At 42.5% G+C, this 17,080-nt stretch overlaps 1 pseudogene; it reads left to right on the forward strand.

Annotated features, from left to right (window-relative positions):
• Window positions 1-1,511: 1,511 nt before the first annotated feature.
• LOC127324012 (protein LURP-one-related 15-like) lies at window positions 1,512-2,855 on the forward strand (annotated as a pseudogene).
• The last annotated feature ends 14,225 nt before the right edge of the window (window positions 2,856-17,080 follow it).

Below are 17,080 nucleotides of genomic sequence, written 5' to 3' on the forward strand. Positions count from 1 at the left end.
ATCAATCTCTCTTTGGAGCAGTATGGATAATCCATCTGCAACAAATAAAAACAAATGACTTGATAATGGATCTCCTTGTCGGGGGTCCTCTAGTTGGTTTGAATTAATTTCTCCAGAACGTCTCCATTCAAACGGATTGAATATGGCACTGTTCTGACGCAAGTCGTGACCCAAGAAATCCATTGTTTTGCGAAATTAAACTTCTGCAAAATTTCTTCCAGATATTTCCAATCTAGCTACCCTGTCATAGGCTTTGGCCAGATCCAGCTTGTATCCACATAATTTTCCATTTTCATCACTACTGTTTTGTAGAGCATGAAAGCACTAAAAAACTTTAACTCCATTATTAGTAATGAGTCTATTCGGGATGAATGAACTATGATTTGGTACAATAATTTCTTGAAGTAATGGCCTGAGCCTTTTCACCATACATTTGAAACAATATTGTAAATAACATTACACAGGTTTATTGGTCTAAAATCCTAGACACTATAGGTTTTTGTTTTGGAATCAGCACTATTACCGTGTCCTTTATTCTCTAGACATAACCCAAGTCCTATTAAACTCTTTTACCACAACAACAATATCAACCTTGAAAACGCCCCCAATGTCTTTGGAAGAATCTAGCTAATCTACATAACTAATTTGAGTGCTCTAAGTACATGAATTCAGCCAAATCCAGAAACAGGACAACAAAAGTCAGTCAAATTCGAAGAAAGAGGACACTAATTAAATATGTGAATTTTGATTCCACAAAAAAGTATACACATCAAAGGATGCTAAATATATGTAATCTAGTTAATCTAGCAAATAAAAAATAAAACTTTCACCAATTCACGCCAATCCGATGAACGTCCCTACCACCTATTCAAGCAAAAAAAAACCTTCCACAGCCTTGCAGTTATAACTATTCGTGCTATCAGTAACCCTTGTCAAACACCAATACTAAGCTATTTCATCCACAATTTCAAGCGTGAACATGCTGGATCATCCACGAGGAAAAACCCTAGCTAAATCCTACCGTTTAGGCCTTGTTTACTTCTCTTGTAATTTTTCCCCCAAAAGGTATGGGGATGGGAGATGATTTTGGTGTTCACCTAATTTCCTCAAATACATTTTCTCAAAATTACACTAGTATGTGGACGAAGAGTTTTTAGTTTAGGCAAAAATATGGGAACGAAATGAAACGGAATGGGAGAGGATATCTCGAAATTATTTTGTTCAAACCTGGAGAAGTAAACGGATAAACGATTTTCCGAGATTCGAAATATTCCCCTTCGGTCCCATAAGTACAGTAGAAGTAGACAAGGCCTTAAACGGAAGTAAAGATTTAAGCGAAAATCATAGTAAGAACGGAGAACAAGGGTATAGTGTAACACGGCGGCTCTTGAAATCATCCACGGTAGAGCGGGTCCAAGTACAGTACATGGAAACGGTGGCACATACGGTGAGCAAGTCAAGGACGACACAGCTATAGCCAAGGAAACAGAAGAGAAAGGTGGGAGGATTGTAAGTTGCCCAGAAAAAACGACGGGACGGTGACAAAATAGGCAAGGAAACGGGTACCCTTACCTACAGCGGCTGTCTCGCTTCACCATTGTTTCTCCTCCGTCCCGTCCGGAAGTCCGGAACAACACCCGGCCCAAGCAAGCACACCACGATCCACTCAACAGCTCAAGGTCTACTATCTCGATCGATGGCGCTTCCGGCGGCCAGCGGAGCCCCACAGGCGCCGCTGCCAGTGGTGGGGCATCAGTTCTGCGCTCCGTACGTCGTGCCGCTCACGGTGACCAAGAAAGCCCTCAGCCTCTCCGACGGCGACTTCGCAATCACCGACGCCAACGGCGCCGTCGTGCTGAAGGTCAAGGGAACCATCTTCAGCATGCGGCACCGCCGCGTCCTCCTCGACGCCGCCGGCCAGCCCCTCCTGTCCATGCAAGAGAAGGTACTCTGCCTGGCTCCCAGTTTGTGTTTCATCTCGATCTTCTCAAATTTCCGTAGACCTACCAGTAATTGGGAAGACGAAATCAAACTGAGATGCTTGTCTGTTACCAAATCGTCTATTTATGTGAATCCGTTTGAAAGACAGAGCATGAGCATGGATAGTCATATTTGCGCTTTCTTTCAGAGACGAGGAAACTTCTTCGCACAATCATATTCAGTCTAACCTCCAATTTCTGGACTGAGTCGTAGCAAATTATTGTAGCGTTGAAGTGGATCGGACACAATAGGAGTACTTTTCTTTCTCTGCATCGTCTATGTGCTCACTTCAACTTAAAATATCACTTGGTCAGGTATTCAGTATGCACCACAGATGGGAAGTGTTCAGAGGGGACAGCTCAAAAGCAAGCGATCTGCTCTTCACCGTGAAGAAATCTTCGATGATCCAACTCAAGACGGAGATGGATGTCTTCTTGGCTGGAAACACCGCACATCAGGTCTGCGATTTCAAGATCAACGGCAACTACTTCGACAGGTCCTGCGCGTTCTACCTTGGCGACTCCACCACAATGGTAGCTCAAGTAAGTATGTTTCGAATGTGCTGCTCGACAGGGACACGTTTATGGTTACGGTGTTTCCGCACGTTGACTACGTGTTCATCGCGGCTCTTGTTGTGATCCTGGATGAGGTTCACAGGGAGAAATTCGATGAATGAGTGAGATTCCTCTCGAGTCCCAAGCTTCCTTTGAGTTCTGCTACTGTCGTGTCATCTCAAGTTGCTATTGTACGTACCTGATCGAGGGTTGCATGTATTGTACTGTTCTCCGTATTAGCCAGCTCGGTGAACCGTCGAACCGTGTTGAATCGCGATGGTCGATCTGCAATAATAATGTTTATGCACTTCCCCGTTTACATATTTATGTTGCAATATTCTTACTCTTACTGTCAACGTGTGTCCATTTTGGCATGGATGACCAATTATTAGTGTTAAATGATGAAATCCTACAAGTGGCAAGAACAAATACGTATGCTAAGCAATCACTCTCACTACACAAATGGGACAAGGTGCCGATGGCCTGGACCTACATCGAGGGCCAAAAATCGGGGCCGTTGGCGTATATGCTGGGCTACGCCGATAGCTGCCCTCAGCGTCTCGGTGGCCGTTGGCGTAGGCCTGAGCACGCGGCCCACCCCAGCCAGGCCGTGATGGCCCTGTCACGGAGTCAGGGCTATGCCGAGGGCTGCCATCGGCATGGCCTCCCTTTTTTTCTTTTTTCTCCCGCTTCTCCCGCTAGGTGACGTCACAGCTATCCTATACGCCGATGGCCACCCTCGGCATAGCCTCACCCTAATTTTTCTTTTTCCCGCCCGATTTCCCGCCAAACTTTCCCGCTCTTTCTCTCCCTCCATTTTCTCCCGTCCATTCTCGCCCACCAAGTTTTCCCGCCATTTCTTTCCCTTCATTTCTCCTGCCAAACTTTCCCGCCATTTTCTCCCAGCAAGTTCTCCCGCCGCTTCTATCCCGCCATTTCTCCCGCCCATTCTCTCCTGCAAAGTTTTCCCGCCGTTTCATCCCCTCGCCTCACTACATATAGCCATGTATTCTCCTCGAACACAACACCACCAGCAGCACTTCTCTCCTCCAACACCACCACAAAGTCCTCTGAGCTCCGCTGCCGCGTTGAGATGGCTCCTCATCGTCGTACCAACACGGGCTTCCTCGGCGTTCGCAAGCGGCCCGCGGGCTATTTCGTGGCTGAAGTCACCGTCGGTGGTGTGCGTGTGTGGCTCGGCACCTTCTACACGAAGGAGGCTGCTGACCGCGCATACGACATTGCGGCGTGGAGGTTTGCTCGGACGCGCAACGAAATGAACTTCCCGGAGGTCAGGTCTCTAACGGAAGCCCAGAGTCTCGCTCATGAGCCATACTTCGCTCAGAGGGGGAAGCGCGGTGGTACAACGAAGGTCACGGTGGTACAACGAAGGTCACGATGGATTGCTATCACCGAGGCGGACGAGCAGTTCATGGTGCAGTTGCGCAGAGTCCATCTCGAAGACGTCCAGGCCACGCGTGCATTCGGTGATGACTGATGTCTACGCCCCCTCCTTTTCCTGTAGACAGTGTTGGGCCTCCAAGAGCAGAGGTTTGTAGAACAGCAGCAAGTTTCCCTTAAGTGGATCACCCAAGGTTTATCGAACTCAGGGAGGAAGAGGTCAAAGATATCCCTCTCATGCAACCCTGCAACCACAAAGCAAGAAGTCTCTTGTGTCCCCAACACACCTAATAGGTGCACTAGTTCGGCGAAGAGATAGTGAAATACAGGTGGTATAAATAAGTAGTAGCAACGGCACCAGAAAAGTGCTTTGCCCAGGACAGTAAACAAGCAGTAGTAACGCAGCAGTAGTAACACAGTAAAACAGTAAACAAACAGCGATAGCAGTATTTAGGAACAAGGCCTAGGGATCATACTTTCACTAGTGGACACTCTCAACATTGATCACATAACAGAATAGATAAATGCATACTCTACACTCTCTTGTTGGATGATGAACACCACTAATTGCGTAGGATTACACGAACCCTCAATGCCGGAGTTAACAAGCTCCACAATATTCAATGTTCATATTTAAATAACCTTAGAGTGCATGAAAGATCAACACGACTAAACCAAGTACTAACATAGCATGCACACTGTCACCTTCACACTATGTAGGAGGAATAGATCACATCAATACCATCATAGCAATAGTTAACTTCATAATCTACAAGAGATCATAATCATAGCCTACGCCAAGTACTAACACGGGGCACACACTGTCACCATTACACCATGCAGGAGGAATAAACTACTTTAATAACATCACTAGAGTAGCACATAGATAAATTGTGATACAAAACACATTGCAATCATAAAGAGATATAAATAAGCACTTCACTATGCCATTCATAACAGTGAATAAGTATTCTGTGAAATATAGCCTAAGAGACCCACACGGTGCACACACTGTCACCTTTACACACGTGGGACAAGGAGTCTCCGGAGATCACATAAGTAAAATTCACTTGACTAGCATAACGACATCTAGATTACAAGCATCATCATATGAATCTCAATCATGTAAGGCAGCTCATGAGATTATTGTATTGAAGTACATAGGAGAGAGATGAACCACATAGCTACCGGTACAGGCCTTAGCCTCGATGGAGAACTACTCCCTCCTCATGGGAGACAGCAGCGGTGATGAAGATGGCGGCGGTGTCGATGGAGGAGCCTTCCGGGGGCACTTCCCCGTCCCGGCGGCGTGCCGGAACAGAGACTCCTGTCCCCCAGATCTTGGCTTCGCGATGGCGGCGGCTCTGGATGGTTTCTCGTACCGTGGCTCTTCCGTATCGAGGTTTTAGGTCGAGGGGCTTCTTATAGGCGAAGAGGCGGCGTCAGAAGGTCAACGAGGCGACGACACCATAGGGGGGCGCGGGCCACCCCTAGGCCGCGCCAGCCTATGCTCTGGTGGGCCTGTGGCCCCCCTCTGGCCTCTCTCGTGTGTTCTGGATGCTTCCGGGGATTCTAAGATCTTCGGCGTTGATTTCGTCCGATTCCGAGAATATTTCCTTACTAGGATTTCTGAAACCAAAAACAGCAGAAAACAGGAACTGGCACTTCGGCATCTCGTTAATAGGTTAGTTCCAGAAAATGCACGAATATGACATAAAGTGTGCATAAAACATGTAGATATCATCAATAATGTGGCATGGAACATAAGAAATTATCGATACGTCGGAGACGTATCAGCATCCCCAAGCTTAGTTTCTGCTCGTCCCGAGCAGGTAAACGATAACAAAGATAATTTCTGGAGTGACATGCCATCATAACCTTGATCATACTATTGTAAGCATATGTAATGAATGCAGCGATCAAAACAATGTAAATGACATGAGTAAACAAGTGAATCATTGATACGTCTCCGACGTATCGATAATTTCTTATGTTCCATGCCACATTATTGATGTTATCTACATGTTTTATGCACACTTTATGTCATATTCGTGCATTTTCTGGAACTAACCTATTAACAAGATGCCATAGTGCCAGTTCCTGTTTTCTGCTGTTTTTGGTTCCAGAAAGGCTGTTCGGGCAATATTCTCGGAATTGGACGAAATCAACGCCAACCTCCTATTTTTCCCGGAAGGCTCCAGAACACCGAAGAAGAGTCGGAGAGGGGCCAGGGGGCCACCACACCACATGGCGGCGCGGCCAGGGGGGGGGGCCGCGCCACCCTATGGTGTGGGCACCCCTTCGACCCCCCTGCGCCGCCTCTTCGCCTATAAAATCCCTTTCGACCTAAAAACGCAGTACGTTCGACGAAAACCACAGAAACCTTCCAGAGCCGCCGCCATCGCGAGGCCAAGATCTGGGGGACAGGAGTCTCTGTTCCGGCACGCCGCCGGAACGGGGAAGTGCCCCCGGAAGGCTCCTCCATCGACACCGCTGCCATCTCCACCGCCATCTTCATCACCGCTGCTGCTCCCATGAGGAGGGAGTAGTTCTCCATCGAGGCTCGGGGCTGTACCGGTAGCTATGTGGTTCATCTCTCTCCTATGTACTTCAATACAATAATCTCATGAGCTGCCTTACATGATTGAGATTCATATGATGATGCTTGTAATCTAGATGTCATTATGCTAGTCAAGTGAGTTTTACTTATGTGATCTCCGGAGACTCCTTGTCCCACGTGTGTAAAGGTGACAGTGTGTGCACCGTGTGGGTCTCTTAGGCTATATTTCACAGAATACTTATTCACTGATGAATGGCATAGTGAGGTGCTTATTTATATCTCTTTATGATTGCAATGTATTTGTATCACAATTTATCTATGTGCTACTCTAGCAAAAGTTATTAAAGTAGTTCTATTCCTCCTGCACGATGTAATGGTGACAGTGTGTGCATCCGTGTTAGTACTTGGTTTATGCTATGATCATGATCTCTTGTAGATTGCGAAGTTAATTATTGCTATGATAGTATTGATGTGATCTATTCCTCCTACATATGCATGAAGGTGACAGTGTGCATGCTATGTTAGTACTTGGTTTAGTCTTTTGATCTATCTTACACTATAAGGTTACTAAAATATGAACATTAATTGTGGAGCTTGTTAACTCCGGCATTGAGGGTTCGTGTAATCCTACGCAATGTGTTCATCATCCAACAAGAGTGTAGAGTATGCATTTATCTATTCTGTTATGTGATCAATGTTGAGAGTGTCCACTAGTGAAAGTGTAATCCCTAGGCCTTGTTCCTAAATACTGCTGCGTTACTACTGCTTGTTTACTGTTTCACTGTGTTACTACTGCTGCAATACTACCACCATCAACTACACGCCAGCAAGCTATTTTCTGGCACCGTTGCTACTGCTCATATATATTCATACCACCTGTATTTCACTATCTCTTTGCCGAACTAGTGCACCTATTAGGTGTGTTGGGGACACAAGAGACTTCTTGCTTTGTGGTTGCAGGGTTGCATGAGAGGGATATCTTTGACCTCTTCCTCCCTGAGTTCGATAAACCTTGGGTGATCCACTTAAGGGAAAACTTGCTGCTGTTCTACAAACCTCTGCTCTTGGAGGCCCAACACTGTCTACAGGAAAAGGAGGGGGAAGTAGACATCAAGCACTTTTCTGGCGCCGTTGCCGGGGAGGAAAGGTAAAAGGTACTCACACTCCGGACCTCGGCTACTAAGCTATTTTCCGGCACTGTAAGTACTCGAAGCTATTTCCTTTAGATCCTGCAATTGCATCTTTTTGTTTCTTGTTTACACTAGTAAGGCATAATGGACAACAATGAGCTTTTTACTCTATTTCCTGATTTAAAACATGGATTGTTTGATGCGAAAATTAAAAAACCTATGGAATCTTATTTGCATGCTGGTAGTAATATTAGTATGAACGCTTTGAACACCATTGTTGATAATAATATAGAAAGTTCTAAGCTTGGGGAAGCTGGTTTTGATGAGCATGATATTTTTAGTCCCCCAAGCATTGAGGAGGAAATTTTCTTTGATGATACTTTGCCTCCTATTTATGATGATTATAATGATAGTAGTCTTTTGGTACCACCTGTTATGGAGGATAAATTTGATTATGATTACAATATGCCTCCTATATTTGATGATGAGAATAATAATGATAGCTACTTTGTTGAATTTGCTCCCACTACAACTAATAAAATTAATTATGCTTATGTGGAGAGTAATAATTTTATGCATGAGACTCATGATAAGAATGCTTTATGTGATGGTTATATTGTTGAGTTTGCTCATGTTGCTACTGAAAGTTATTATGAGAGAGGAAAATATAGTTGTAGAAATTTTCATGTTACTAAAATGCCTCTCTATGTGCTGAAATTTTTCAAGCTATACTTGTTTTATCTTCCTATGCTCGTTACTTTGCTCTTCATAAACTTGTTTATTTACAAGATTCCTATGCATAGGAAGCATGTTAGACTTAAATGTGTTTTGAATTTGCCTCTGGATGCTCTCTTTCGCTTCAATTACTATTTCTTATGAGTGCATCATTAAAACTGCTGAGCCCATCTTAACGGCTATAAAGAAAGAACTTCTTGGGAGATAACCCATGTGTTATTTTGCTACAGTACTTTGTTTTATATTTATGTCTTGGAAGTTGTTTACTACTGTAGCAACCTCTTCTTATCTTAGTTTTGTGTTTTGTTGTGCCAAGTGAAGCCTCTAATCGAAGGTTGATACTAGATTTGGATTTCTGCGCAGAAACAGATTTCTATCTGTCACGAATCTGGGCTGTTTTCTCTGTAGAAAAATCAGAAAAATATGCCAATTTACGTGCGTGTTCCTCAGATATGTACGCAACTTTCATTAGTTTTGAGTTTTCTGATTTGAGCAACGGAAGTATTTATTAGAAATTCGTCTTTACGGACTGTTCTGTTTTGACAGATTCTGCCTTTTATTTCGCATTGCTTCTTTCGCTGTGTTGGGTGGATTTCTTTGTTCCATTACCTTCCAGTAGCTTTGAGCAATGTCCAGAAGTGTTAAGAATGATTGTGTCACCTCTGAACATGTGAGTTTTTGATTATGTACTAACCCCTCTAATGAAGTTTATGAGAAGTTTGGTGTGAAGGAAGTTTTCAAGGGTCAAGAGAGGAGGATGATATACTATGATCAAGAAGAGTGAAAGGTCTAAGCTTGGGGATGCCCCGGTGGTTCATCCCTGCATATTTCAAGAAGACTCAAGCATCTAAGCTTGGGGATGCCCAAGGCATCCCCTTCTTCATCGACAAATTATCAGGTTCCTTCTCTTGAAACTATATTTTTATTCGGTCACATCTTATGTGCTTTACTTGGAGCGTCTGTATGCTTTTATTTTTGTTTGTGTTTGAATAAATTGGATTACATCATGCTTGTGTGGGAGAGAGACACGCTCCGCTGTTGCATATGAACACATGTGTTCTTAGCTTTTAATATTCATGGCGAAGTTTCTTCTTCGTTAAATTGTTATATGGTTGGAATTGGAAAATGATACATGTAGTAATTTGCTAAAATGTCTTGGGTAATGTGATACTTGGCAATTGTTGTGCTCCTGTTTAAGCTCTTGCATCATATACTTTGCACCTATTAATGAAGAAATACATAGAGCTTGCTAAAATTTGGTTTGCATAATTGGTCTCTCTAAGGTCTAGATAATTTCTAGTATTGAGTTTGAACAACAAGAAAGACGGTGTAGAGTCTTATAATGTTTTCAATATGTCTTTTATGTGAGCTTTGCTGCACCGGTTCATCCTTGTGTTTGTTTCAAATAGCCTTGCTAGCCTAAACCTTGTATCGAGAGGGAATACTTCTCATGCATCCAAAATACTTGAGCCAACCACTATGCCATTTGTGTCCACCATACCTACCTACTACATGGTGTTTCTCCGCCATTCCAAAGTAAATTGCTTGAGTGCTACCTTTAAAATTCCATCATTCACCTTTGCAATATATAGCTCATGGGACAAATAGCTTAAAAACTATTATGGTATTGAATATGTAATTATGCACTTTATCTCTTATTAAGTTGCTTGTTGTGCGATAACCATGTTCACTGGGGACGCCATCAACTATTCTTTGTTGAATTTCATGTGAGTTGCTATGCATGTTCGTCTTGTCTGAAGTAAGAGAGATCTACCACCTTATGGTTAAGCATGCATATTGTTAGAGAAGAACATTGGGCCGCTAACTAAAGCCATGATCCATGGTGGAAGTTTCAGTTTTGGACAAATATCCTCAATCTCATATGAGAAAATTATTAATTGTTGTTACATGCTTATGCATAAAAGAGGAGTCCATTATCTGTTGTCTATGTTGTCCCGGTATGGATGTCTAAGTTGAGAATAATCAATAGCGAGAAATCCACTGCGAGCTTTCTCCTTAGACCTTTGTACAGGTGGCATAGAGGTACCCCTTTGTGACACTTGGTTAAAACATGTGCATTGTGATGATCCGGTAGTCCAAGCTAATTAGGACAAGGTGCGGGCACTATTAGTACACTATGCATGAGGCTTGCAACTTATAAGATATAATTTACATGATACATATGCTTTATTACTACCGTTGACAAAATTGTTTCATGTTTTCAAAATCAAAGCTCTAGCACAAATATAGCAATCGATGCTTTTTTCCTCTATGGAGGACCATTCTTTCACCTTTATGTTGAGTCAGTTCACCTATTTCTCTCCACCTCAAGAAGCAAACACTTGTGTGAACTGTGCATTGATTCCTACATATTTGCTTATTGCACTTATTATATTACTCTATGTTGACAATATCCATGAGATATACATGTTATGAGTTGAAAGCAACCGCTGAAACTTAATCTTCTTTTGTGTTGCTTCAATACCTTTACTTTGAATTATTGCTTTATGAGTTAATTCTTATGCAAGACTTATTGATGCTTGTCTTGAAGTGCTATTCATGAAAAGTCTTTGCTTTATGATTCACTTGTTTACTCATGTCATATACATTGTTTTGATCGCTGCATTCACTACATATGCTTTACAAATAGTATGATCAAGGTTATGATGGCATGTCACTCCGTAAATTATACGTGTTATCGTTTTACTCCGCTGGGACGCGAGAACTAAGCTTGGGGATGCTGATACGTCTCCGACGTATCGATAGTTTCTTATGTTCCATGCCACATTATTGATGTTATCTACATGTTTTATGCACACTTTATGTCATATTCGTGCATTTTCTGGAACTAACCTATTAACAAGATGCCACAGTGCCAGTTCCTGTTTTCTGCTGTTTTTGGTTCCAGAAAGGCTGTTCGGGCAATATTCTCGGAATTGGACGAAATCAACGCCAAACCTCCTATTTTTCCCGGAAGGCTCCAGAACACCGAAGAAGAGTCGGAGAGGGGCCAGGGGGCCACCACACCACATGGCGGCGCGGCCAGGGGGGGCCCGCGCCACCCTATGGTGTGGGCACCCCTTCGACCCCCCTGCGCCGCCTCTTCGCCTATAAAATCCCTTTCGACCTAAAAACGCAGTACGTTCGACGAAAACCACAGAAACCTTCCAGAGCCGCCGCCATCGCGAGGCCAAGATCTGGGGGACAGGAGTCTCTATTCCGGCATGCCGCCGGAACGGGGAAGTGCCCCCGGAAGGCTCCTCCATCGACACCGCTGCCATCTCCACCGCCATCTTCATCACCGCTGCTGCTCCCATGAGGAGGGAGTAGTTCTCCATCGAGGCTCGGGGCTGTACCGGTAGCTATGTGGTTCATCTCTCTCCTATGTACTTCAATACAATAATCTCATGAGCTGCCTTACATGATTGAGATTCATATGATGATGCTTGTAATCTAGATGTCATTATGCTAGTCAAGTGAGTTTTACTTATGTGATCTCCGGAGACTCCTTGTCCCACGTGTGTAAAGGTGACAGTGTGTGCACCGTGTGGGTCTCTTAGGCTATATTTCACGAATCACTTATTCAACGATGAATGGCATAGTGAGGTGCTTATTTATATCTCTTTATGATTGCAATGTATTTGTATCACAATTTATCTATGTGCTACTCTAGCAAAAGTTATTAAAGTAGTTCTATTCCTCCTGCACGATGTAATGGTGACAGTGTGTGCATCCGTGTTAGTACTTGGTTTATGCTATGATCATGATCTCTTGTAGATTGCGAAGTTAATTATTGCTATGATAGTATTGATGTGATATATTCCTCCTACATATGCATGAGGGTGACAGTGTGCATGCTATGTTAGTACTTGGTTTAGTCTTTTGATCTATCTTACACTATAAGGTTACTAAAATATGAACATTAATTGTGGAGCTTGTTAACTCCGGCATTGAGGGTTCGTGTAATCCTACGCAATGTGTTCATCATCCAACAAGAGTGTAGAGTATGCATTTATCTATTCTGTTATGTGATCAATGTTGAGAGTGTCCACTAGTGAAAGTGTAATCCCTAGGCCTTGTTCCTAAATACTGCTGCGTTACTACTGCTTGTTTACTGTTTCACTGTGTTACTACTGCTGCAATACTACCACCATCAACTACACGCCAGCAAGCTATTTTCTGGCACCGTTGCTACTGCTCATATATATTCATACCACCTGTATTTCACTATCTTTTCGCCGAACTAGTGCACCTATTAGGTGTGTTGGGGACACAAGAGACTTCTTGCTTTGTGGTTGCAGGGTTGCATGAGAGGGATATCTTTGACCTCTTCCTCCCTGAGTTCGATAAACCTTGGGTGATCCACTTAAGGGAAAACTTGCTGCTGTTCTACAAACCTCTGCTCTTGGAGGCCCAACACCGTCTACGAGAAAAGGAGGGGGAAGTAGACATCAAGCACTTTTCTGGCGCCGTTGCCGGGGAGGAAAGGTAAAAGGTACTCACACTCCGGACCTCGGCTACTAAGCTATTTTCCGGCACTGTAAGTACTCGAAGCTATTTCCTTTAGATCCTGCAATTGCATCTTTTTGTTTCTTGTTTACACTAGTAAGGCATAATGGACAACAATGAGCTTTTTACTCTATTTCCTGATTTAAAACATGGATTGTTTGATGCGAAAATTAAAAAACCTATGGAATCTTATTTGCATGCTGGTAGTAATATTAGTATGAACGCTTTGAACACCATTGTTGATAATAATATAGAAAGTTCTAAGCTTGGGGAAGCTGGTTTTGATGAGCATGATATTTTTAGTCCCCCAAGCATTGAGGAGGAAATTTTCTTTGATGATACTTTGCCTCCTATTTATGATGATTATAATGATAGTAGTCTTTTGGTACCACCTGTTATGGAGGATAAATTTGATTATGATTACAATATGCCTCCTATATTTGATGATGAGAATAATAATGATAGCTACTTTGTTGAATTTGCTCCCACTACAACTAATAAAATTAATTATGCTTATGTGGAGAGTAATAATTTTATGCATGAGACTCATGATAAGAATGCTTTATGTGATGGTTATATTGTTGAGTTTGCTCATGTTGCTACTGAAAGTTATTATGAGAGAGGAAAATATAGTTGTAGAAATTTTCATGTTACTAAAATGCCTCTCTATGTGCTGAAATTTTTCAAGCTATACTTGTTTTATCTTCCTATGCTCGTTACTTTGCTCTTCATAAACTTGTTTATTTACAAGATTCCTATGCATAGGAAGCATGTTAGACTTAAATGTGTTTTGAATTTGCCTCTGGATGCTCTCTTTCGCTTCAATTACTATTTCTTATGAGTGCATCATTAAAACTGCTGAGCCCATCTTAACGGCTATAAAGAAAGAACTTCTTGGGAGATAACCCATGTGTTATTTTGCTACAGTACTCATAAAGAGCAGTTCTTTCTTTATAGCCATTAAGATGGGCTCAGCAGTTTTAATGATGCACTCGCAAGAAATAGTATTTGAAGCAAAAGAGAGCATCAAGAGGCAAGTATGAAACAAATTTAAGTCTAACATGCTTCCTATGAAAAGGAATCTTGTACACAAATAAATTCATGAAGATCAAAGTGACAAGATCAGGAAGATAAAACAAGTGTAGCTTCAAAAATTTCAGCACATAGAGAGGTGTTTTAGTAACATGAAAATTTCTACAACCATATTTTCCTCTCTCATAATAACTTTCAGTAGCAACATGAGCAAACTCAACAATATAACTATCACATAAAGCATTCTTATCATGAGTCTCATGCATAAAATTATTACTCTCCACATAAGCATAATCAATTTTATTAGTAATAGTGGGAGCAAATTCAACAAAGTAGCTATAATTATTATTCTCATCATCAAATATAGGAGGCATATTGTAATCATAATCAAATTTATCCTCCATAACAGGTGGTAACAAAAGACTATTATCATTATAATCATCATAAATAGGAGGCAAAGTATCATCAAAGTAAATTTTCTCCTCAATGCTTGGGGGACTAAAAAGATCATGCTCATCAAAATCAGCTTCCCCAAGCTTAGAATTTTCTATAGCATTAGCAACAATAGTGTTCAAAGCATTCATATTAATAACATTCCCATTAGCATGCATATAAAGTTCCATGGGTTTTTTAATTCTCTCTTCAAACACATCATGTCCTAATTCAAGATAAAGTTCATAAAGATCTCTCATATTTTTGTTGTTTTCCATTATGCCTAACTAGTGTAAACAAGAAACAAAAAGATGCAATTGCAGGATCTAAAGGAAATAGCTTCGAGCATAAACACAATGGCGCCGAGAAGCATCATTACTGAACCGGAGTATGAGTGCCTTTTACCTTTCCTCCCCGGCAACTGCGCCAGAAAATAGCTTGATGTCTACGCCCCCTCCTTTTCCTGTAGACAGTGTTGGGCCTCCAAGAGCAGAGGTTTGTAGAACAGCAGCAAGTTTCCCTTAAGTGGATCACCCAAGGTTTATCGAACTCAGGAAGGAAGAGGTCAAAGATATCCCTCTCATGCAACCCTGCAACCACAAAGCAAGAAGTCTCTTGTGTCCCCAACACACCTAATAGGTGCACTAGTTCGGCGAAGAGATAGTGAAATAGAGGTGGTATAAATAAGTAGTAGCAACGGCACCAGAAAAGTGCTTTGCCCAGACGATAAACAAGCGTAGTAACGCAGAAAGTAGTAACGCAAAAAAAACAAGAAACAAGCAGCGATAGCAGTATTTAGGAACAAGGCCTAGGGATCATACTTTCACTAGTGGACACTCTCAACATTGATCACATAACAGAATAGATAAATGCATACTCTACACTCTCTTGTTGGATGATGAACACCACTAATTGCGTAGGATTACACGAACCCTCAATGCCGGAGTTAACAAGCTCCACAATATTCAATGTTCATATTTAAATAACCTTAGAGTGCATGAAAGATCAACACGACTAAACCAAGTACTAACATAGCATGCACACTGTCACCTTCACACTATGTAGGAGGAATAGATCACATCAATACCATCATAGCAATAGTTAACTTCATAATCTACAAGAGATCATAATCATAGCCTACGCCAAGTACTAACACGGGGCACACACTGTCACCATTACACCGTGCAGGAGGAATAAACTACTTTAATAACATCACTAGAGTAGCACATAGATAAATTGTGATACAAAACACATTGCAATCATAAAGAGATATAAATAAGCACTTCACTATGCCATTCATAACAGTGAATAAGTATTCTGTGAAATATAGCCTAAGAGACCCACACGGTGCACACACTGTCACCTTTACACACGTGGGACAAGGAGTCTCCGGAGATCACATAAGTAAAATTCACTTGACTAGCATAACGACATCTAGATTACAAGCATCATCATATGAATCTCAATCATGTAAGGCAGCTCATGAGATTATTGTATTGAAGTACATAGGAGAGAGATGAACCACATAGCTACCGGTACAGCCCTTAGCCTCGATGGAGAACTACTCCCTCCTCATGGGAGACAGCAGCGGTGATGAAGATGGCGGCGGTGTCGATGGAGGAGCCTTCCGGGGGCACTTCCCCGTCCCGACGGCGTGCCGGAACAGAGACTCCTGTCCCCCAGATCTTGGCTTCGCGATGGCGGCGGCTCTGGATGGTTTCTCGTACCGTGGCTCTTCCGTATCGAGGTTTTAGGTCGAGGGGCTTCTTATAGGCGAAGAGGCGGCGTCAGAAGGTCAACGAGGCGACGACACCATAGGGGGGCGCGGGCCACCCCTAGGCCGCGCCAGCCTATGCTCTGGTGGGCCTGTGGCCCCCCTCTGGCCTCTCTCGTGTGTTCTGGATGCTTCCGGGGATTCTAAGATCTTCGGCGTTGATTTCGTCCGATTCCGAGAATATTTCCTTACTAGGATTTCTGAAACCAAAAACAGCAGAAAACAGGAACTGGCACTTCGGCATCTCGTTAATAGGTTAGTTCCAGAAAATGCACGAATATGACATAAAGTGTGCATAAAACATGTAGATATCATCAATAATGTGGCATGGAACATAAGAAATTATCGATACGTCAGAGACGTATCAATGACCCACAAGTATAGGGGATCGCAACAGTCTTCGAGGGAAGTAAAACCTAAATTTATTGATTCGACACAAGGGGGCAAAGAATATTTATAAGCTTTAACAAGTGAGTTATCAATTCACCTACACCTGAAAATAGACTTGCTCGCAATAGTTTATCATTAGTAACAGTTTTATGGCAGTGGAAGTAGTGAAGTAACAACAGTAGCGAAATAAAAACAGTAGTAGCGATGATTGCAGTAGACAACAGGATTAAAATACTGAAGGCATAGGGATGGATGAACGGGCGTTGCATGAATGAGGAAGTGCATGTAATAGCAAGACATAGGCATTGCAAATGATAATGATAAAAACATCCTAGCATAATATATTCATAAGTGTGTGTTCCTATTTAGTCGTGCGTGCTCGCAATGAGAAACTTGCACGACATATTTTGTCCTACCAGCCCATTGCACTGGGGCCTCTAGGGAAACTACTGGTAATTAAGGTATTCCTTTTAATAGAGTACTGGAGCAAAGAATTAACACTCCCTGAACACATGTGATCCTCACATCATAGCCATCCCCTCCGGTTATCCAAATTCTTGGTCACTTTAGGGCCTCGAGTTTC

This window comes from Lolium perenne, chromosome 1 (genome assembly GCF_019359855.2).
Source record: "Lolium perenne isolate Kyuss_39 chromosome 1, Kyuss_2.0, whole genome shotgun sequence".
NCBI lineage: Eukaryota > Viridiplantae > Streptophyta > Magnoliopsida > Poales > Poaceae > Lolium > Lolium perenne.